General features: G+C 43.6%; 1 protein-coding gene across 2 annotated transcripts in view; it reads left to right on the top strand.

Annotated features, from left to right (window-relative positions):
• CMTM7 (CKLF like MARVEL transmembrane domain containing 7) overlaps positions 1–23,411 on the top strand; it is a 110,141-nt gene that overhangs the window by 79,033 nt on the left and 7,697 nt on the right. The window lies entirely within an intron of this gene.

Genomic DNA, 23,411 nt, shown 5'->3' on the forward strand with positions numbered 1-23,411 from the left:
TCTTTTCAAATGAGTCAGTTCTTTGCATCAGGTGGCCAGAGTATTGGAGTTTCAGCTTCAACATCAGTCCTTCCAGTGAACACTCAGGACTGATCTCCTTAAGGATGGACGGGTTGGATCTCCTTGCAGTCCAAGAGACTCTCAAGAGTCCTCTCCAACCCCACAGTTCAAAAGCATCAGTTCTTCAGTGCTCAGCTTTCTTTATAGTCCAACTCTCATATCCATACATGCTGCTGCTGCTGCTGCTGCTAAGTTGCTTCATTCACGTCCAACTCTGTGTGACCCCATAGACGGCAGCCCACCAGGCTCCCCTGTTCCTGGGATTCTCCAGGCAAGAACACTGGAGTGGGTTGCCATTTCCTTCTCCAATGCATGAAAATGAAAAGTGAAAATGAAGTCGCTCAGTCGTGTCCGACTTGTAGCAACCCCATGGACTGCACCCCACCAGGCTCCTCTGTCCATGGGATTTTCCAGGCAAGAGTACTGGAGTGGGTGCCATTGCCTCCTCTGCATCCATACATGACTACTGGGAAAACCAAATCATTGACTAGATGAACCTTAGTTGGCAAAGTAATGTCTCTGCTTTTTAATATGCTCTCTAGGTTGGTCCTGACTTTTCTTCCAAGGAGCAAACATCTTTTAATTTCATGGTTGCAGTCACCATCTGCAGGGATTTTGGAACTCCCCAAAATAGTCACTGTTTCCATTGTTTCCCCATCTGTTTGCCATGAGGTGATGGGACCGATGCCATGATCTTAGTTTTCTGAATGTTGAGCTTTAAGCTAACTTTTTCACTCTCCTCTTTCGTCACTTTCATCAAGAGGCTCTTTAGTTCTTCTTCACTTTCTGCCATAAGGGTGGTGTCATCTGCATATCTGAGGTTATTGATATTTCTCCCAGCAATCTTGATTCCAGCTTGTGCTTCTTCGAGCCCAGCATTTCTCATGATGTATTCTGCATAAAAGTTAAATAAGCAGGGTGACAACATACAGCCTTGACGTACTCCTTTTTCTATTCGGAACCAGTCTGTTGTTCCATGTCCAGTTCTAACTGTTGCTTCCTGACCTGCATATAGGTTTCTCAAGAGGCAGGTTAGGTGGTCTGGTATTCCCATCTCTTTCAGAATTTGCCAGTTTGTTGTGATCCACACAGTCAAAGGCTTTGGCATAGTCAATAAAGCAGAAATAGATGTTTTTCTGGAACTCTCTCACTTTTTCCATGATCCAGCGAATGTTGGCAATTTGATCTCTGGTTCCTTTGCCTTTTCTAAAACCAGCTTGAACATCTGGAATTTCACAGTTCACATACTGTTGAAGCCTATCTTGGAGAATTTTGAGCATTACTTTACTAGCATGTGAGATGAGTGCAATAGTGTGATAGTTTGAGCATTCTTTGGCATTGCCTTTCTTTGACATTGGAATGAAAACTGACCTTTTCCAGTCCTGTGGCCACTGCTGAGTTTTCCAAATTTGCTGGCATATTAAGTGCAGCACTTTCACAGCATCATCTTTCAGGATTTGAAAGAGCTCAACTGGAATTCCATCACCTCCACTAGCTTTGTTCGTAGTGATGCTTCCTTAGGCCCATTTGACTTCACATTCCAGGATGTCTGGCTCTAGGTGAGTCATCACACCATCATGATTATCTGGGTCATGAAGATCTTTTTTGTATAGTTCTGTGTATTCTTGCCACCTCTTCTTAAAATCTTCTGCTTCTGTTAGGTCCTTACCATTTCTGTCCTTTATTGAGCCCATCTTTGCATGAAATGTTTCCTTGGTATCTCTAATTTTCTTGAGGAGATCTCTAGTCTTTCCCATTCTATTGTTTTCCTCTATTTCTTTGCATTGATCACGGAGGAAGGCTTTCTTATCTCTCCTTGCTATTCTTTGGAACTCTGTACTTAAATAGGCATATCTTTCCTTCTCCCCTTTTGCTTTTCTCCTCTCTTCTTTTCACAGCTATTTGTTAGATAGAAGGTCTATCTAGTCAAGGCTATGGTTTTTCCACTGGTCATGTATGGATGTGAGAGTTGGACTATAAAGAAAGCTGAGCACTGAAGAATTGACGCTTTTGAACTGTGGTGTTGGAGAAGACTCTTGAGAGTCCCTTGGACTGCAAGGAGATCCAACCAGTCCATCCTAAAGGAGATCAGCCCTGGGTGTTCATTGGAAGGACTGACGCTGAAGCTGAAACTCCAATACTTTGGCCACCTGATGCAAAGAGCTGACTCATTGGAAGACACTGATGCTGGGAAAAATTGAAGACGGGAGGAGAAGGGGACAACAAAGGACGAGACAGTTGGATGGCATCACTGACTCGATGGACATGAGTTTGAGCAAGCTCCGGGAGTTGGTGATGGACAGGGAGGCCTGGGGTGCTGTAATTCATGGTGTCACTCGGCCATGACTGAGTAACGGAACTGAACCAATTGTGAAAATTTTCGCTCTAGTTCTGTGAAGAATGCCATTGGTAATTTGATAGGGATCACATTAAATCTGTAGGTTGCATTTGGTGGCATAGTCATTTTCAAAATATTGATTCTTCCAACCCAGGAACATGGAATATCTCTCCATCTGTTTGTGTCTTTGATTTCTTTCATCCGTGTCTTATAGTTTTCTGTCAACAGCTTTTTTGTTTCCTTAGGTAGTTGTATTCCTAGGTGTGTTATTCTTTTTGTTGCAGTGGTAAATGGGATTGATTGTTTATTTTCTCTTTCTGATTTTTCATTGTTAGTGTATAGGTATGCAAGTGATTTCTGTGTGTTGATTTTGTATCCTGCAACTTGACTAAATTCACTGATTAGCTCTAGGAATTTTCTGCTAGTATCTTTAGGGTTTTCTATGTATAGTGTCACGTCTGCAAACAGTGAGAGTTTTACTTCTTATTTTCCAGTCTGGATTGTTTGTTTTTTCCTTCTCTGATTGCTATAACTAGGACTTCCAAAACTATGTTGAATAACAGTGGCAAGAGTGGGCACTCCTGTTCCTGATCTTAGAGGGAATGCTTTCAGGTTTTCACCATTGAGACTCTTGTTTGCTGTGTGTTCATCATATATGGCCTTTATTATGTTGGGGGAGGTTGCTTCTGTGCCCATTTTTTGTAGAGTTTTTAATCATAAATGGGTGCTAAATTCTGTCAGATTTTTCTGCATCTATTGAGATTAGCATATGGTTTTTAATCTTTCCTTTTGTTCATATGGTATATCACATTGATCGCTTTACATATATTGAAGATAAACTTGGAATCAATCCTGGGATAAACTCAACTGGGTCATGCTATATGATCTTTTTAATGCATTGTTGATTTCTTTTTGTTGGAATTTTGTTGAAGATTTTTCCATCTATATTCATCAGTGATATTGGCCTATACTTTTCTTTTTTTGTGATGTTTTTGTCTGGTTTTGGTATCAGGGTGATGTTTGCCTCATGGAATGAGTTTGAAAGTGTCTCTTCACTTGAAATTTTTTGTAAGAGTTTCAGAAGGATAGACATTAGCTCTTAAATTGAAGTATAGTTATTTTTAATAGAAATAAATGACAACTAGTAAAAATAATTTATAAGTTTCTGTTTGTCTTATTTCTGATGAATGTTACTTTTTGTGAGGTAACATGAACTAGTAAAAAGGATGCAGATGTGTTCTAAATTGACTCAACTATTATAGTGTGGTGGATACTTGTATGTATCTTGATGTTAGGGGAAGGAAGCAAGATTGGGGTCTAAAAAAACAAAATAACTACCTCCTGGGGTTGCTGGGCTTCCCAGGTGGCACTCGTGGTAAAGAACCTGCCTGCCAGTGCAGGAGACCTAAGAGGTTCAATCCCTGGGTTTGGAAAATCCCCTGGAGGAGGGCATGGCAACCCACTCCAGTATTCAGAATCCCATGGACAGAGGAGCCTAGCGGGCTACAGTCCATAGGGGTTGCAAAGAGTTGGACACAACTGAATCGACATCACACACACACACACACACACACACAAACACACACACTGAATCAACATACATGCATGCGCGCACAACTGCTGTAAGAATTCAGTGAAATATTGTACAGAAAAGTTTCTTAACAGCATGCTAGACAGCAGGCAGGCACTCAATACAGTTTACTTATACATTTTCTTATTCATATCCCATGCCAAGGTTTGAAGTCTGTTTGATTTCAACAAACGAAAGCAGTGAAAAAAGGATTATAAATATGCCAAAACTGTGTCCTGAATTTGATTGTGATCAAACATAATTATCTGCTCCTGTCACTTCTTTTTGCACTTCCTGGCTAACTCTAGGCAAAAACAGTGGGCTAAATACTTACACTGATTCACTGTGATCAGATAGATAGGACCTTCTAAGGGACAGAATTTTAAGATGGAACGAGCCAAAGAAGAGGTCAGCAAGCTGGGACAGTTGTAATGTTGGGATCCACAGAGCGCTTTATGCGTCCCACTGCTCCTTCACATCCGTTGAGCCTTACATGGACGAGCCGAGCATGGATGATACCAGCCTCATTCGTGGGCGAGAAGGAAACTGAGGCCCAGAGAGGTGAAGTGACTTGCCGACACTCACATTCTGGGCAAAGCCAGGTCTTACACCCAGGCAGTTTTTATTCCTGTTATTCTGCCAAGATCAGTGGCCTGTTCAAGAGCTGACAATGCAGAGGGAAAATCTTCTTAGAAACAGGACAGCCTATTTTCCCAGCAGTGGAATGGCAGTACTCCAAACGATCAGTGCATGTATTATATATATTACATATTTGGGCTTAATAGTATTTGGTTAAGCGGTGAATAAAAATCTTAAGTCTGAAAGTAGTCCAATATCATTTTGGTAAATCTATTGGAGGGCGAGGAGTTATGCTTTGGTGTTAGCCTTTGTCCACTGTGAGTGAGGATTTGTTGAAGAAAATTGTGTTGACTTAATAAACCATGTATCAGCCTCTTAGAGGCACAATGGGCCTACTAAACTTCGGGCTGTTGGCTGTTTATTCAGCAAAGAACAATCAGTAAAGCTCACTTGGAGGCCACTTGGGGACGAGAGAGGCGAGCGCATGAAGGGCCGTGTGTGTGACTTTCATGGAAAATGCACTTTGGTGATGATGAAGTACGGAAAGGGCAGCTATGCTCAAAGGAGAAATCGAGGATAGGGGAAGATCAAGGGCAGTTGGCTTGCACGCTTACCCAGCAAAAACATGCACTGTTGAAACAATTACAAGGATTATAGTGAAACAATTACAAGGATTATAGTGTCTTAATTTTTAGGAAGGATTGATTGTTGAAGAAGCCAAATTCCAGTCTGCAGAAACACCAGCTGAAATTTGAAAGAGAATTGACCAAGAACTATTTAGGTATCTTTTCCATGTCTCTGAGAAAATCACGAAGCATTAAGAGGGCACGCCCCACACCTCTTTCCAACCTGTCAAAATCCTGGCCCCAGGATGCAGGCTTTTTAAGTCGATAAGAGAGGTCCGGGACCTACAGGTGGGCTCCATCATGTTCCTTTCACTCCTTTTTCCCACCCCACCTTTCCCTGATTAAAGAAATAGCTGGGTGTGCGCTCCCAGTAGCACACGCATGCCTGCTCAGTGGCGTCCAACTCTTTGCGACCCTCCTCTGTCCATGGGATTCTCCAGATGGGAATACTGGAGTGGGTTGTCATGCCCCCCCGCCAGGGGATCTTCCCAACACAGGACTCGAACCTGTGTCTTCTGTGTTGGCAGGCGGATTCTTTGCCAGTGCGGCCCCTATCTAGATTGAGGTATAGTTGATTGACAGTGTTGTTCCAGTCTCTGCTGTACAGCAGAGTGGCTCAGTAATACACATAGAGACATTCTTTTATGAAAAGATATTCTTTCCTATAATGGCTTATCCCAGGATGTTGACTATAGTTCCCTGTGCGATACAGTAGGACCTTGTTTTTCCATCCTGGTTTGCATCCGCTAGTCCCAGACTCCCAATCCATCCCTCCCCCAGCCTCCTGGGCAACGACCCGTCTGTTCTCTGTGTGATTTCTGTTTCATTGATTGGTTCATTTGTGCCATATTTTAGGTTCCACACAGAAATGACAGCGTGTGATATTTGTCTTTTTCTTTCTGACCGACTTCGCTTGGTCTGATCATCTCTAACTGGGCCCGTGTTGCTGCAGATGCCGTCATCTCATTCCTTGTGGCTGAGTAGTACTCCACTGTGTGTGTACGCATCTCCTTTATCCATGCATCTGCTGACAGACGTTTAGATGGCCTCCCTGTCTTGGCTCTTGTGAATAGTGCTGCTGTGAACATAGGGGTGCATTTCCTGCTTGAATTAAAGGCGCTTTCTCTAGGCACATGCCCAGGAGTGGGATTGCTGGGTCGTATGGCAGCCCCAGCTTTATGAGGAACCTTCGTGCTGCTCCCCGTAGTGGCGCCCGCGTGCGTTCCCACCAGCAGTGCGGGAGAGTTCCCTTGCCTTCACACCTTCTCGGAAAGAAGGTTATCTTTACAAATACAGATGGAGTTTTGCTCCTTCGGAATTGAGTACATAACCTGAGACAAGCAGGAATCCGTGCACAAAGCCTGCTGTCCTGGTGAAGGGCACTCTCGCTGATAATCCACAGTGGAAAAGCGCAGCTGCCCAGGGTGGGTCAGGAAGGACGATAACTAGGGATGAGTTGGTTCTAATAATTCACTGTCAAAAGGACAGTCCCTAGGTCTCCTAACATAGCAGAGGGCCATTTGATGTTTGTTGCGTCTGTTGTTGTTGGTTGTTGAGTCAGTAAATCGTGTCTGCCTCTTTGTGACCCCGTGAACTGCAGCATGCCACGCTTCCCTGTCCATCGCCATCTCCCAGAGTTGGCCCAAACTCAAGTCCCATTGAGTCAGTGATGCCATCCAACCATCTCATCATCTGTCATCCCCTTCTCCTGCACTCTGTCTTTCCCAGCATCAGGGTCTTTCCCAATGAGTTGGCTCTTTGCAGCAGATGGCCAAAGTATTGGAGCTTCAGCATCAGTCCTTCCAGTGAACACTGAGGACTGATCTCCTTTAAGATGGACTGGTTGGATCTCCTTGCAGTCCAAGGGACTCTCAAGAGTCTTCTCCAACACCACAGTTCAACAGCATCAATTCTTTGGTGCTCAGCTTTCTTTATAGTCCAACTCTCATATCCATACAGGATACTAGAAAAACCATAGCTTTGACTAGACAGACCTTTGTCAAAAATTGACGTCTCTGCTTTTTAATACACTGTCCAGGTTTGTCAAAGCTTTTCTTCCAAGGAGCAAGCATCTTTTAATTTCGTGGCTGCAGTCACTGTCCGTAGTGATTTTGGAGCCCAAGAAAATGAAATCTGTCATTGTTTCCACTTTTCCCCATCTATTTGCCATGAAGTGACAGGACTGGATGCCATGATCTTCGTTTTCTGAATGTTGAGCTTTAAGCCAGCCTTTTCACTCTTCTGTTTCACCTTCATCAAGAGGCTCTTTAGTGCTTCACTTGCTGCCATAAGGGTGGTGTCATCTGCGGATCTGAGGATGATGTTGCTCCCAGTAATCTTGATTTCCGCTTGTGATTCATCCAGCCTGGCATATCGCATGATGTACTCTACATCTAAGTTAAATAAGCAGAGGGACAGTATACAGCCTTGATGTATTTTTTCCCCAATTTTGAACCAGTCCATTGCTCCGTGTCTGGTTCTAACTGTTGCTTCTTGACCGCCTACAGATTTCTCAGGAGGCTGGTAAGGTGGTCTGGTATTCCCATCTCTTTAAGAATTTGAAGAGTTCATTCCGATCCACACAGTCAGAGGCTTTAGCATATGAAGCAGAAGTAGATAGTGTTTTTTTGGAACTATCTTGTTTTTTCCATGATCCAGCAGATGTTTGCAATTTGATCTCTGGTTCCTCTGCCTTTTCTAAATCCAGCTTGAACATCTGGAAATGCACGGTTTATATACTGTTGAAGCCTGACTTGAGAATTTTGAGTATTACTTTGCTAATGTGAGAGGAGTGCAGTTGTATGGTAGTTTGAGCATTCTTTGGCATTGCCTTTCTTTGGGATTGGAATGAAAACTGACCTTTTCCAGTCCTGTGGCCACTGCTGAATTTTCCAAATTTGCTGGCATATTGAGTGCAACACTTTAACATAATCATCTTTTAGGATTTGAAGTAGCTCAGCTGGAATTCCATCACCTCCACTAGCTTAGTAGTAATGCTTCCTGAGGCCCACTTGACTTTGCAGTCCAGGATGTCTGGCTCTAGGTGAGTGGCCACACTATCGTGGTTACCCGAGTCATTAAAACTTTTTTTTTTTTTTATACAGTTCTTCTGTGTATTGTTGCCACGTCAATATCTTCTGCTTCTGTTAGCTCCATACCATTTCTGTCCTTTATCGAGCCCATCTTTGCATGAAATGTTCCTTTGGTATCTCTAATTTTCTTGAAGAGATCTCTAGTCTTCCCCCTTCTGTTTTCCTCTATTTCTTTGCACTGTTCATACAGTGTTACCTCTATTAAGAGTTACTAATCAGTGAAATACTTTTACTCCTGTAGGAATAGCGATAATTAGAGCAGCTGATGGGAAGTGTACTTGTGTATCAACACCTTTACCTACTGTAAATATATGATGGGCTCATAGGATAAATCCTGAAAGTAGATGGATACCATGGCCCACCTATCCTAAAGGTTCTTTTATTTTTTTCGGAAGAAGAAGTTACAGTGTGCTAGATTATTCCAAATCCAGGTTAAATAAAGATATAACCTTCACAGGGCGACCAAAGGATCAAAGTGTTGGTAGAGAATTGGATCTCCTTCTTCTGCAGGGTCAAAAACACTGTGTTTAGGTTTTGGTCTGTGAAGAACAGAATCATTTTGGCTGGGGACACTGGTATGAATGGTGATAGTAATACAACTGTTATCAATACAGATCATTCAAATAATGGTGTCTGGCATTGAGATGCATCAGTTGGCTTTATATTAATGATGGCACTAAGGAAATTAATAGCTCCTGGGACTGAAGAAACACCTACTAAGTGCAGGGAACAAAACCGTAAGCACGACGGAAGCTCCCCCATGAGCTCGTTTCCTGGCGATGGTCGTCACACAGTTCAGCCTGTCACAGCCCCAGTTTGCGCCACTGATGCGATTGAGAGTGAGAAAGAGGGTGGGAGGAACCTGAAGCTTCTGTTACAGGTGAAGCTGTGCTGGGTGCTCTGGTTATCAGTGAGACTAGTCAGCTTCCCAAACCTCCAGTTATGGCAGGTATAACTGTGAAGGAAAAGACTGACGAAGGCGTGGGCTGTCACTGCTGCGTTGTGGATTCCGGCGTCTCAGAGCCGTGCTCCGGGGTGACCTAATTCAGCATGAATTAGTTGGCTTAAGGGAGAACCTGCTGTTCCAGCCCAAGCACCAATTAATAAACATAAGGGGACTTCCCTGGCAGTCGAGTGGATAAGAATCTGCCTGCCAGTGCCCGGGAAATGGGTTCAATCCCTGGTCCAGGAACAAGAATTAAATAAACTGTACTTGCGTACGGCTTTGAAGGCTCTTGGTAGCGGTAAGATTGGTATGAGGGGTAGAGTTTACATGGAGATTGCAGTTAACATTGGGAGGAAAGTCACTTCCTTTGTGTGCTCAAGTTATTGTTTATGGAGGGGAATATGCTTGATGATGTGGCGTGTGGAAGTTGTGTGGGCTTTCCTAGTGGCCCAGACAGTAGAGAATCTGCCTGCAGTACAGGAGACCCTGGTTCGATCCCTGGGTGGGGAATATTGCCTGGAGGAGATGGCAACCCACTCCAGTACTCTTGCCTGGAGAATCCCACGGTCAGAGGAGCCTGGCGAGCTGCAGTCCACGGGGTCGCAAAGAGCTGGACGTGGCTGAGTGGCTAACACACGCAGTGCTGTCGTAGTTATAAGTGTAGGTAAAATACTCTGGTCATTCCTTGACTTAATTCTTTTATTTTTTGGCCATGGTGCATGCAGGATCTTAGTTCCCTAACCAGGGATCAGACGCATGGCCCTGGCCGTGGAAGTACAGAGTCTTAAACACGGCCAGCCAGGGAAGTTGCTTGAATAATTATTCATTTGGGTGCAAATTCTGATAGTGGTGGGAGGCCTCCTGTTGATAGTAGAATAGAGAGAATAAGTCAGATGGGTATTTTGTTTCCTGTACATGAACATGCTAACACAGTATTGGTCGAGCTGTGAATGAATAATGTTGTGAGTGTTATTATATAAATGGGTAGGTTTAGGATTGTCCTTGTTGTTACTTGTCCCATAGGGGCAGTTGATGAATAAGCTATGCTTTTTTTGTTTGATTTAGTCTGCCTTATCCCCCAATTATAATGGGAGTGTGGATATAGGTAGTACTAAATTTAGGTTAATGGAGAGTGAAATTTGGTATAACCCTGACAGGTGGTTGCAGGTTTTTGTCACATTAATAGGATTACGCCTGCTGTTAGTGAAATGCCTTCTGTGACTTCAGGTACTCCACTGTGGAATGGGAGACTCCTCCTCTTATGACTAGGCCACTGTTAGGACTGATGTATTGGATTAAAGGTTTTTGTGATGGTTCATTGGCTGGTGTATAGGACATTAATGATGATGGCTAGGGACTTCGCTAGTGGTCCAGTGCTTGAGATTCCATGCTTCCACGGCAAGGGGCTCAGGCTCAATCCCCATCGGGAAACAGATCTGCATGTCCTGAGATGCAGCCAAAAATTTAAAAACATTTAAATAATGATGGCTTAAACTGTAATGTTGATGCAGTGGCTTGTATTAAGAAGTATATATTTTTTAAAGAAGTATTTAGTGGCTTCTTCTATAGCTCATGGGTTAAAGTTATTGTTAGGATGGGGAGGATACCTCGTACGCTTATGTTAAATCTGGTAATCAGTGTGAGCTAGTTGTTACAATTAAGGTGCCTGAAATAATAGTTGACACAAAGAAAATGGGGTTTCTTAGTATAGGAAGGCTGTAAACCATTATTTTCAGGGTCTGTGTGGGCCTGATAGCTTATTTAGCTGACCTTACTATGGAATGTAGTATAATGTGGTAGTTCCAAGAGTTTTGGATTCTTAAGTGAAAAGGATATGAAAATGTTAGTTGCTCAGTTGTGTCTGACTGTGACCCCATGGACTGTAGCCCACCAGGCTCCTCTGTCCATGGGAATTCTCCAGGTGAGAACACTGGAGTGGGTTGCCATGCCCTTCTCCAGGGGATCTTCTCCACCCAGGGATCAAACCCGGGTCCCTGCATCACAGGCAGATGCTTTACCATCTGAGCCACCAGGAAAGCCCCAAGGGTCAGTCCAGTTCCTATAATTCTAGAAATAAGATGGAAACCTCTGTCACTTACTCTATCAAAGTAACTTTTGTCAAACATATGGTTTATGTTTGTGGGGGTGCGTTTGACAGCGTTTTGATCAGTAGTGAGATGTGTCCTATAGATGGGGCTAGTGGCCCCATCTGAAATTTTTTCAGAGTAGAGGTATGAGTGATCATATTGGAATTGTGGGTAGGATGCTCAAATTCATATGAAGAAAATTGTTAGAGATTTGTTTTTTTGTGGTTTTTATTTTGCCATACCTCAAGGCAAGTGGGATCTTAATGCCCCAACGGGGAATTGAACATGAGTCCCCTGCAGTGGAAGCGTGGGGTCTTAGCCCTGGACAACCAGGGAAGTCCCTAGTAAGAGTGTTTGGATAATGAAGTTAGTTATATATAGGTCTGGTGTGTGGGGACTGTGGGATGCTCCTCGGAATAGGATTGTAGTAAAGATATGATGATGATAGTGGTGTATTCTTCTGGGGAAAATATGGCGAATAGGGCCTGCTGCATATTCCACGTTGAAGCCAGATATGAGTTCTGTTTCTCCTTCTGTTAGATCCAAAGGGGCACAGTTAGATTCTGGTAGGGTAGAAGTAAACTGTGTGATCCAGTAGGGGATGGGATGAGAAGATTATTCATAAACGTTCTTGTGTTGTGATCAGTGTTGGAAGGCAAAGTATTCATTATTCAGTTCAGTTCAGTTACTCAGTCATGTCTGACTCTTTGCGACCCGATGAACTGTAGCACGCCAGGCTTCCCTGTCCATCACCAACTCCCGGAGTTCACCCAAATTCCTGTCCGTTGAGTCGGTGATGCCATCCAGCCATCTCATCCTCTGTCGTCCCCTTCTCCTCCTGCCTTCAATATTCCCCAACATCAGGGTCTTTTCAAACGAATCAGCTCTTTGCATGAGGTGGCCAAAATACTGGAGTTTCAGCTTTAACATCAGTCCTTCCAATGAACACCCAGGACCAGTTTCCCTTAGGATGGACTGGTTGGATCTCCTTGCAGTCCAAGGGACTCTCAAGAGTCTTCTCCAACATCACAGTTCAAAAGCATCAATTCTTTGGCGTTCAGCTTTCTTCACAGTCCAACTCTCACATCCATACATGACCACTGGAAAAACCATATCCTTGACTAGATGGACCTTTGTTGACAAAGTAATGTCTCTGCTTTTTAATATGCTGTCTAGGTTGGTCATAACTTTCCTTCCAAGGGGTAAGCACCTTTTAATTTCATGGCTGCAGTCACCATCTGCAGTGTTTGTGATAAAAGGGGACTTTCCTCACAGTCCAGTGGTTAGGACGAATGTGCTAACTGCCGGGGCCCCAGGTTCAGTCCTTGGTGAAGGAACTAAGGTTCTGCAAGCTGTGCAGTGGCTCGATGAAAAAGGACAATGGTAGGAGGCTAATTGCTAATTGCTAATTGTGATGCGTCATATGAAATTGTCTGTGTTTCTGCTTACAGGAATCTAGTTAGTGCAGATTTTGAGTATGAAGCTCATCTGGGTGACATAGATGATACAGAGGGGCTTCCCAGGTGGGTAAAGAATCCACCTACAACAGGAGATGCGGGTTCGATCCCTGGGTCAGGGAGATCCCCTGGAGAAGGGAATGGTAACCATTCCAGTATTCGCCTGGAGAATCCCCACGGACAGAGGACAGTCCATAGGGTCGCAATGAGTTGGACATAAGCAACTCAGCACGCACACACTGAATAATAGAATGGAGTAGACTGCAGCCATGAAATTAAGATGCTTGCTCCTTGGAAGAAAAGCTGTGACAAACCTAGACAGCATATTAAAAAGCAGAGACATTACTTCACCAACAAAGGTCTGTCTAGTCAAGACTGGTTTTTCCAGTAGTCATGTATGGATGTGAAAGTTGGACCATAAAGAAAGCTGAGCACCAAAGAGTAGATGCTTTTGAGCTGTAGTATTGGAGAAGACTCTTGAGAGTCCCTTGGACAGCAAGGAGATCAAATCAGTCAATCCTAAAGAAAATCAACCCCGAGTATTCATTAGAAGGACGGACAGTGAAGCTGAAGCTCCGATGCTTTGGCCACCTGATGCAAAGAACTGACTCATTTGAAAAGACCCTGATGCTGGGCAAGATTGAAGGCAGGAGGAGAAGGGGACGACAGAGGATGAGGTGGTTGGTTGGCATCACTGACTCGATGGACATGAGTCTGCGCAAGCTCTGGGAGTTGGTGATGGACAGGGAAGCCTGGTGTGCTATAGTCCATGGGGTCGGAAAGAGTCAGACACGAGTGAGCGACTGAACTGAACTGACTCAAGGAATGCCATGTCTAGAAGAATTGGATTAAATATTTAGAAACATTTTATTAAGGGAGAGGAGTGCAACCTCTGATTATAAAAGTTTAACTTTTACGAAATTACAGGGCTCTGTCACCCTAACAAACCCTTTTCTTGGGCAGAGTAATTATGAATTAACTACACTAAAATTATATCCTTAATTATTGTAAGCACTTTTGTAAGGTAGGCTTATTTCTCGTGTCCTTTCAGACTGGGAGAAATCCAGCGTAGATGGAGATCAGCTTGGATGGCTCCATTCTGAACTCGGATCACATAGGACTTTAATCACTGAACCCAGTGGTTACACCACTGGGGTGTCCTGAGCTGACACTGCTCGTAAACCCTGCTGTTGCCAGGAACTCTAGAGTAAGGCTGCGCTGTTAGCCATAGGGCAACCAGTTCTCTTAATTGAGTTTTTGGATCAAAAGATGTTTCATTACTCTAACCACTAGGTGTAGATTTTAATCACTTGGAGGCTTTTTATTCTTCGAGGTCACCCCAGCCAAAATTGTTGACCCGTATGAAATCGTTAGCCATTAATGGTTTAATTTTTGCAGTTAATTAAAACTCCATAGGGTCTTGTCTTACTTTTGTCATTCCCGCCTCTTCACAGGAAGCTCAGTCTCACTGACTGAAAGTGAGAGACGGTGAAACCTTCCGTGGCCTTGCACGCAAGTCCGTATTTAGAGAGCAGATCGCGTGGCTTTCTTCACGTGGTGAGGGTGCCGCCCCTGTTTTCCTGACGTTGGTGGCGGGCGGTGCCTCTCGCGCTTGTTATGCTAGAGGTAGTGTGAACAGGCACAGCTTGTCTGCCAAGTTCTTCTATTTTTCAAAATCTTCCCATAGGTGCCTACCTGTGTTGGTTTAACAATGTATTTGATAAATAGTTTACTGTTGGTTTAGTTTTACTATGATCAGTATAGTATTAGTCATGGATGTAAGCTTATGCTTACATTGCTGCTTACTCATATTAACATTAGTGCTTCTATAAATTAATAGATTAGTTCAGGGTTTAACTAGGAGCTGATTAATTTGCCGTTGGTATTAAGATAATGTTGAATGCTTTCTTAACTGATGGCTAGATAAGATTGTAGACTGTTTCTAAAAAGCTGTACCTTTTTAGATGAACATTTAAGTTATAGTTTTCTGAGTAATTTGTAAAGTTAAACTAAAGTCTTCTCTGGACAGCCAGCTTTCACAGGCTTGTTTGGCTTATCATGTCTACTTACAAATCTTCTATTTTGCCACATAGATGAATCTGTTCTGGGAAACTGATTAGCTCATCTAGTTTTGGAACATTTAACTTAAATTCTCTTTGTTAAATATTTACTAGTTAAATTATGCAAAAGTAAAAGGGATAAGCTCTGATTTTTATTACTCTCACTGTTTCTCTCATCACTCCCTTATGGTGCGCTTTTTGTTGTTTAGGTGCTCAGTCACGTCTGACTACTTTGCAGCCCCGTGGACTGTACCCACCAGGCTCCTCTGTCCATGGGCTTCTCCAGGCAAAAATACTGGAGTGGGTTGCCATTCTCTTCTCCCGAAGAGAGAGATCTTCCCGACGCAGGGATGGAACCCGGGGCTCTTGCATTGCAGGCAGATTTTACTGCTGAGCCACTAAGGAAGCCTAATGCCAAAAACATGTTGAATTTCTGTCTCCTATACTTAATTTTTCAAATTAATTTTTATTGGAGTATAGTTGCTTTGCAGGGTTAATTTCTGCTGTACAGCAAAGTGAATCAGCTGTGCGTATACATACATCCCCTCCTGTTAGGATATCCTTCCCATTTAGGTCGTCACGGAGCACTGAGTTTCCTGAGCTATGCAGTAGGCTGTCATCAGTTATACACACTGTTGACACCGCGTGTAAAAGAGATCTGTCGACCTCAGGCTCGCAGTCCGTCCCACCACCCTCAGCGGGCCCCTTGGTGCCCACACATTTGTTCTGGGCCTCTGTTTCTGTTTTGCGAATAAGATCATCCGTACCATTTTTTCTAGATTCCACATATATGCATTAATGTGATATTTTTCTCTGATTCAATTCACTCTGAACGCCAGTCCCTAGGCCACGTCTCTGCCAGTAACCCTGTTCCTTTCTGCCTGACGCTCCCGTGTACATGTACCTGATCTGCTTTATCCGTCCATGGCGGTGGACATTGTTGTCCCCACGTGCTGCTGTTGTGAATAGTGCTGCAGTGAATGTTCGGTGCCTGTGTCTTTGAATTATGTTTTTTTCTGGGTATATGTCCAGGAGTGGGATTGCTGAGTCATTATCTCCTATGCTTTAGATACTGGGTGAATGTTTTCTATAACTTGTAGTAGTTGAATGTGTGGGTGGTTTGGACTGGATTCAGTTCAGGGTATTTGTGAATCATACATTCTCCTGGGTGTGAGCTAGGTGCTCTAAGCACCTAGCTTAAATTTCTCCAAGCACCTTTCCTGGTCTGCTGGGCTTCCCTGGTGGCTCAGCTGGTAAAGAATCTGCCTGCAATGTGGGAGACCTGGGCTCGATCCCTGGGTTGGCAAGATCCCCTGGGGAAAAGGCTACCCACCTCAGAACTCTGGCCTGGAGAATTCCATGGGCTATACAGTCCATGGGGTCACAGAGTCGGACACGACTGAGCGACTTTCGCTTTCACTACCTTGTTACGACTTACTTCCTCTCCTGGTTTGTTAAGTGGTTTATGGGATAATGTAATATTTGAAGAGGATGATGGACAGTGCGTGCGTGTTTCATAGCCTGATTTAATTATGCACTCAATTCTGAATTTACTACTAAATCGTTTGGTTTTCAGTTTCATGAAAACGTTTTTGTCATAGGAAATAAGTTCTTGAAATAGAAAATGTAGCCCATTTCTCCTCGTCCTGTAACTTACACATCTGACCCGGTGTTTTTATGTACCCCGAATATGCTCACTGCAGTTCATTTTCAGCGTTTGCTGAAGATGGCAGTGTGTGGACTGCATTAGCAGGCGCTGATGAGGTTTACCTGTGTTTATCGGTTATAGAACAGACTGCTTTACATGCATAAAGCTCTGCTAAGCCCTAAGTGTAAAGCTACTGCTAGTAGCATTCTGGTGAACACTTGTGTTACTGTGACTATTTGGGTTCGGGGCTCGGTGTAGTGGGGTACCTAATGCTAGTTTGGGTCTCAGCTGTCCTGTGCTCAGGAAACATTAAAGTCACGTTCAGTTTATTTCTGCTAGGCTTTTTAAGGTTTAGAACGTGTTTGTTGTGGTGGCTGTTCTGTAACACGTCACAGTGGTGTTTTCTATGAATTTGGATTACTTGTATGACTAATGGTGGCCGACAGGAAATTTACCAACCCTCGATAAACTTACTCAGACTTCATTTATGGCTTAATTGTGATTGCTGCTGTTTCCCTTCGGGGTGTGAGTAAGCTGGGCACACAAGGTACTATTTTCATGTGCTTGATACCGGCTCCTTTTAATCTTCATGAACAATTTTAATCTTGCATGAACAATTTTATTAAAAACAAACACGCTGGGAGCAAACCCTTGTTAATGGAATTCAGTGTCTTCCTTTTAAGTATTTTAGCTGCATTAACAGGTGAGTTTGTATATTTCATGTAATAACGTAGCTTGTGTATGGTTGATCTATGTAATTTATGTTGAATTGAGTGTTGATTTTTTAACTGATTTTGGTAAAACATACACTCCTTATATAGACAGACAATTCCCTAGAACTAAGTAATTCATTGGTATGTTTGGGGCTATTTTCTAGGTCTGTTTTCCTTTCCATGAAAATGTTTGTTAAATAGATCCACTAATAAATTCTGTGTATTTGTATTTTTTGCCTTGTTTGGGGGTTTGGCATGCTGTCATAAGCATACGGAACACAGCATTTAGTGGGGGTGGTAAGGGCAGTTTGTTTAGTGGGTTACTTACTGTTTAATGCATACATACGTGTACATGTCCACAGGGAATGTAAACTAAAGCGAGGCTGTTTCAGTGCTAGACTGGCCGTAATGGACTGTCTGAGATTAAATGCGAGACAAGAGGGAGGAACCCAGCAAGCACATTGCCTATGGGAATATAATCCCAGTGGTTCCACCACCTTGCAGACCCATTTAGCTGTGTTGAATGGAGAAGGCAATGGCACCCACTCCAGTACTCTTGCCTGGAAAATCCCATGGATGGAGGGGCCTGGTGGGCTGCAGTCCATGGGGTCACGAAGAGTCGGACACGACTGAGCGACTTCACTTTCACCTTTCACTTTCATGCATTGAAGAAGGGAATGGCAACCCACTCCAGTGTTCTTGCCTGGAGAATCCCAGGGACGGGGGAGCCTGGTGGGCTGCCTTCTGTGGGGTCGCACAGAGTCAGACACGACTGAAGCAACTTAGCAGCAGCAGCTATGTTGAAAATGCATATACCCCCGACCCGACAATTTCATTTCTAAATACACCACCCAACACATGTGCACAAGATGTTCGAGTATGCTTATTCGGTGCCATACTGGCTGAAATGATCAATAGTTTAAACTTTTCTCATCAACAGAGAAATGATAAGTAAGTTGTGGCATATACGTTCAAGGAAATACCAAGTGGCGAAAAATAAACCAACCAGAGTTACATGTATCAGATAAATTTCAAAATCCTATTGACTGAAAAAAAGCAAACTACACGTTATACACTGTGGATACATCTGTACATATAGTAGACAAGAAAAGCAGAAAGGATGTCCACCAAATTCAAAATAGTGTTGACTGTTGGAAAAGCAAAGAGTAAGATTAGAGGTGGTGGTACTTAAAAGGATAACTTTTTTCTCTTTAAATGGGGACCCTTAAAGCAAATAATGGCAAAATGTTATGATCTACTAAAGCTGGGTGATATCTGCAGCAGCCGTTATCCTGTACTTCCGGTGCTTGACATATTTCAAAAATTAAAAAAGTAGCCAGGGACTTCCTGGAAGTCCTGTGGTTAAAGAGATCTTGTTCCCACTGCAGGGCCAAGGCTCCCTCTCTGGCTGGGGAACTAAGATCCCGCATGCCGCGTGGTGCGGCCAAACCAAGTAACCAAATGGCGTGGTTATCAGGGAAAGAATACTACTCCCCACCGTTTGTTAAACCAGTTTCCTGTGGTACACATTATGTGTAGAATTGTAATTTAGTATAATTACAATTTTCTATTTTAAATGGTTGTCGGTTAGACAGGCCTCCCCCAATTTCTTAAACAGGACGGACACTGTTGATCCCTAACCCATGGTCCTTTCTCTTGCTAACAGAACCAGTTTTGTTTAGCTATCAGAAGGCTATATGCTTCACAGGTATTCACAACCTAAGGAGAGGGATTTTGATGACTTTAAGCCAGTCACAGCAATTCTGTTCTCCATGTTAATAACTGATTTGCAAATAGGCATTTAATGGCTCCTAGTAAAATAGGTGAAGTCTACCAAGGGGCTTCTGTGAAAAAGGGGCTTCTGTGAAAAACCTTGGAGAGACACGGATATTGTTGTAGAAGCAGATGACACCTGGAGATGTCACCACTCTGTTACATCAGAGGGTCAAGTTCAGTTCAGTTCAGTCACTCAGTCGTGTCCGACTCTTTGTGACCCCATGAATCACAGGACACCAGCCCTCCCTGTCCATTACCAACTCCCGGAATTCACTCAGACTCACATCCATCGAGTCAGTGATGCCATCCAGCCATCTCATCCTCTGTCGTCCCCTTCTCCTCCTGCCCCCCATCCCTCCCAGCATCAGAGTCTTTTCCAATGAGTCAACTCTTCGCATGAGGTGGCCAAAGTACTGGAGTTTCAGCTTTAGCATCATTCCTTCCAAAAGAAATCCCAGGGCTGATCTCCTTCAGAATGGACTGGTTGGATCTCCTTGCAGTCCAAAGGACTCTCAAGAGTCTTCTCCAACACCACAGTTCAAAAGCATCAATTCTTCAGTGCTCAGCTTTCTTCACAGTCCAACTCTCACATCCATACATGACCACAGGAAAAACCATAGCCTTGACTAGACGGACCTTTGTTGGCAAAGTAATGCCTCTGCTTTTGAATATGCTATCTAGGTTGGTCATAACTTTTCTTCCAAGGAGTAAGCGTCTTTTAATTTCATGGCTGCAGTCACCATCTGCAGGGATTTTGGAGCCCCCAAAAATAAAGTCTGACACTGTTTCCCCATCTATTTCCCATGAAGTGATGGGACCGGATGCTATGATCTTCGTTTTCTGAATGTTGAGCTTTAATTAAGCCAACTTTTTCACTCTCCTCTTTCACTTTCATCAAGAGGCTTTTAGTTCCTCTTCACTTTCTGCCATAAGGGTGGTGTCATCTGCATATCTGAGGTTATTGATATTTCTCCCAGCAATCTTGATTCCAGCTTGTGCTTCTTCCAGTCCAGCGTTTCTCATGATGTACTCTGCATGTAAGTTAAATAAGGAGGGTGACAATATACAGCCTTGGCGTACTCCTTTTCCTATTTGGAACCAGTCTGTTGTTCCATGTCCAGTTCTTACTGTTGCTTCCTGACCTGCATGCAGATTTCTCAAGAGGCAGGTCAGGTGGTCTGGTATGCCCATCTCTTTCAGAATTTTCCAGTTTATTGTGACCACACAGTCAAAGGCTTTGGCATAGTCAATAAAGCAGAAATAGATGTTTCTCTGGAACTCTCTTGCTTTTTTCCATGATCCAGCGGAAGTTGGCAATTTGATCTCTGGTTCCTTTGCCTTTTCTAAAACCAGGCTGAAAGTTCACGGTTCACGTATTGCTGAAGCCTGGCTTGGAGAATTTTAAGCATTACTTTACTAGCATGTGAGATGAGTGCAATTGTGGGGGAGTTTGAGCAGTCTTTGGCATTGCCTTTCTTTGGGATTGGAATGAAAACTGACCTTCTCCAGTCCTGTGGCCACTGGTTAGTTTTCCAAATTTGCTGGCATATTGAGTGCAGCACTTTCACAGCATCACCTTTCAGGATTTGAAAGAGCTCCTCCACTGGAATTCCATTACCTACACTAGCTTTGTTCATAGTGATGCTTTCTAAGGCCCACTTGACTTCACATTCCAGGATGTCTGGCTCTAGGTGAGTGATCACACCATTGTGATTATCTGGGTCGTGAAGCTCATTTTTGTACAGTTCCTCTGTGTATTCTTGCCACTTCTTCTTAATACCTTCTGCTTCTGTTAGGTCCATACCATTTCTGTCCTTTATCGAGCCAATCTTTGCATGAAATGTTCCCTTGGTATCTCTAATTTTCTTGAAGAGATCTCTAGTCTTTCCCATTCTGTTGTTTTCCTCTATTTCTTTACATTGATTGCTGAGGAAGGCTTTCTTATCTCTCCTTGCTATTCTTTGGAACTCTGCATTCAGATGCTTATATCTTTCCTTTTCTCCTTTGCTTTTCGCTTCTCTTCTTTTCACAGCTATTTGTAAGGCCTCCCCAGACAGCCATTTTGCTTTTTTGCATTTCTTTTCCATGAGGATGGTCTTGATCCCTGTCTCCTGTACAATGCCATGAACCTCTGTCCTTAGTTCATCAGGCACTCTGTCTATCAGATCTAGGCCCTTCCTTAAATCTATTTCTCACTTCCACTGTATAATCATAAGGGTTTGATTTAGGTCAGACCTGAATGGTCTAGTGGTTTTCCCTACTTTCTTCAATTTAAGTCTGAATTTGACAATAAGGAGCTCATGATCTGAGCCACAGTCAGCTCCCGGTCTTGTTTTTGCTGACTGTATAGAGCTTCTCCATCTTTGACTGCAAAAAATATAATCAATCTGATTTCGGTGTTGACCATCTGGTGATGTCCATGTGTAGAGTCTTCTCTTGTGTTGTTGGAAGAGGGTGTTTGCTATGACCAGTGCATTCTCTTGGCAAAACTCTATTAGCCTTTGCCCTGCTTCATTCTGTATTCCAAGGCCAAATTTGCCTGTTACTCCAGGTGTTTCTTGACTTCCTACTTTTGCATTCCAGTCCCTGATAATGAAAAGGACATCTTTTTGGGGTGTTAGTTCTAGAACGTCTTGTAGGTCTTCACAGAACCGTTCAACTTCAGCTTCTTCGGTGTTACTGGTTGGGGCATAGACTTGGATTACTGTGATATTGAATGGTTTGCTTTGGAGACGAACAGAGATCATGCTGTCGTTTTTGAGATTGCATCCAAGTACTGCATTTCAGACTCTTTTGACCATGATGGCTACTCCGTTTCTTCTGAGGGATTCCTGCCCGCGGTAGTAGATATAATGGTCATCTGAGTTAAATTCACCCATTCCAGTCCATTTTAGTTCGCTGATTCCTAGAATGTTTACGTTCACTCTTGTCATCTCCTGTTTGACCACTTCCAATTTGCCTTGATTCATGGACCTGACATTCCAGGTTCCTATGCAATATTGCTCTTTACAGCATCAGACCTTGCTTCTATCACCAGTCACATCCACAGCTGGGTATTGTTTTTGCTTTGGCTCCATCCCTTCATTCTTTCTGGAGTTACTTCTCCACTGACCTCCAGTAGTTTATTGGGCACCTACTGACCTGGGCAGTTCCTCTTTCAGTATCCTATCGTTTTGCCTTTTCATACTGTTCATGGGGTTCTCAAGGCAGGAATACTGAATTCCCTTCTCCAGTGGACCACATTCTGTCAGACCTCTCCACCATGACCTGCCCTTCTTGGGTGGCCCCACAGGGCATGGCTTAGTTTCACTGAGTTAGACAAGGCTGTGGTCCTAGTGGGATTAGATTGACTAGTTTTCTGTGAGTATGGTTTCAGTGTATCTGCCCTCTCACAACACCTACTGTCTTACTTGGGTTTCTCTTATCTTGGACGTGGGGTATCTCTTCACAGCTGCTCCAGCAAAGCACAGCCACTGCTCCTTACCTTGGACGAGGGGTATCTCCTCACCACCGCCCCACCTGACCTTGAACGTGGAGTAGCTCCTCTAGGCCCTCCTGCGCCCAGGCAGCCAGAGGGGCAACCCAGAGGACAAAAACAGAAGGATGGGCATGAAAACATGGAAAGAGCCTGGGTCCCTGGTGACACTCCTGAGCCACTCAATTTATCACCTGTGGAACTGAACCACCCAGACTTCTGAAATAAATTTTCCTTAGTGTTGAAGTGTTTTAGGCCTTCCCTGGTGGCCTAGCTGGTAAAGAATCTGCCTGCAATGCGGGAGACCTGGGTTCGATCCCTGGGTTGGGAAGATCCCCTAGAGAAGGAAAAGGCTACCTACTCCAGTATTCTGGCCTGGAGAATCCCATGGACTGTATAGTCCACGGGGTCGCCAAGAGTCGGACATTCTTTCTGAGCAACTTTCACTTTCTAAGTGTTTTAAGACCCACCTCGTTAGATATTCTGCTCCTTGTAGTTGACTGTATATTGATAAAATCATGCTCTTTATCAAAACACAGATGTCTGAAGAATGTACAAGTTACAGTGAGTTTGTGATGACTATAAAGATCTTGTTATTCTCATACGTCTGGAAGCAGGAATTTTGCAAACTACACACATACCTGTAGCTTTACCAGAACCACCCGAGTTTTGCTTCACTTTCCCAGTCACTGAACAGCCTGAACGAGAATGAGCCTGTTTGGGGGACTATTACCCATACTAGGAAATGTGACTGAGTCCAAATTTGCTGCTTTGGAAGTATTTGAAGGCCTTTATTTAGTTCACAACATTTTTTGTAACTCTTCACACATGGTTCCCTAAAGATGTTGTATGAATGTGTATTCTAACTTTCCAAGAGAGAGAGCCCACAGGCGGATGTGTTTTTTCCTGCCCATGCCCCACGCCCTGGCAGATCCAAAGTCCAGTATTCTCACCCACGTTGTAAAGCCAACTCCTCGAAGTCTG

This window comes from Ovis aries, chromosome 19 (genome assembly GCF_016772045.2).
Source record: "Ovis aries strain OAR_USU_Benz2616 breed Rambouillet chromosome 19, ARS-UI_Ramb_v3.0, whole genome shotgun sequence".
Classification (NCBI taxonomy): Eukaryota; Metazoa; Chordata; class Mammalia; order Artiodactyla; family Bovidae; genus Ovis; species Ovis aries.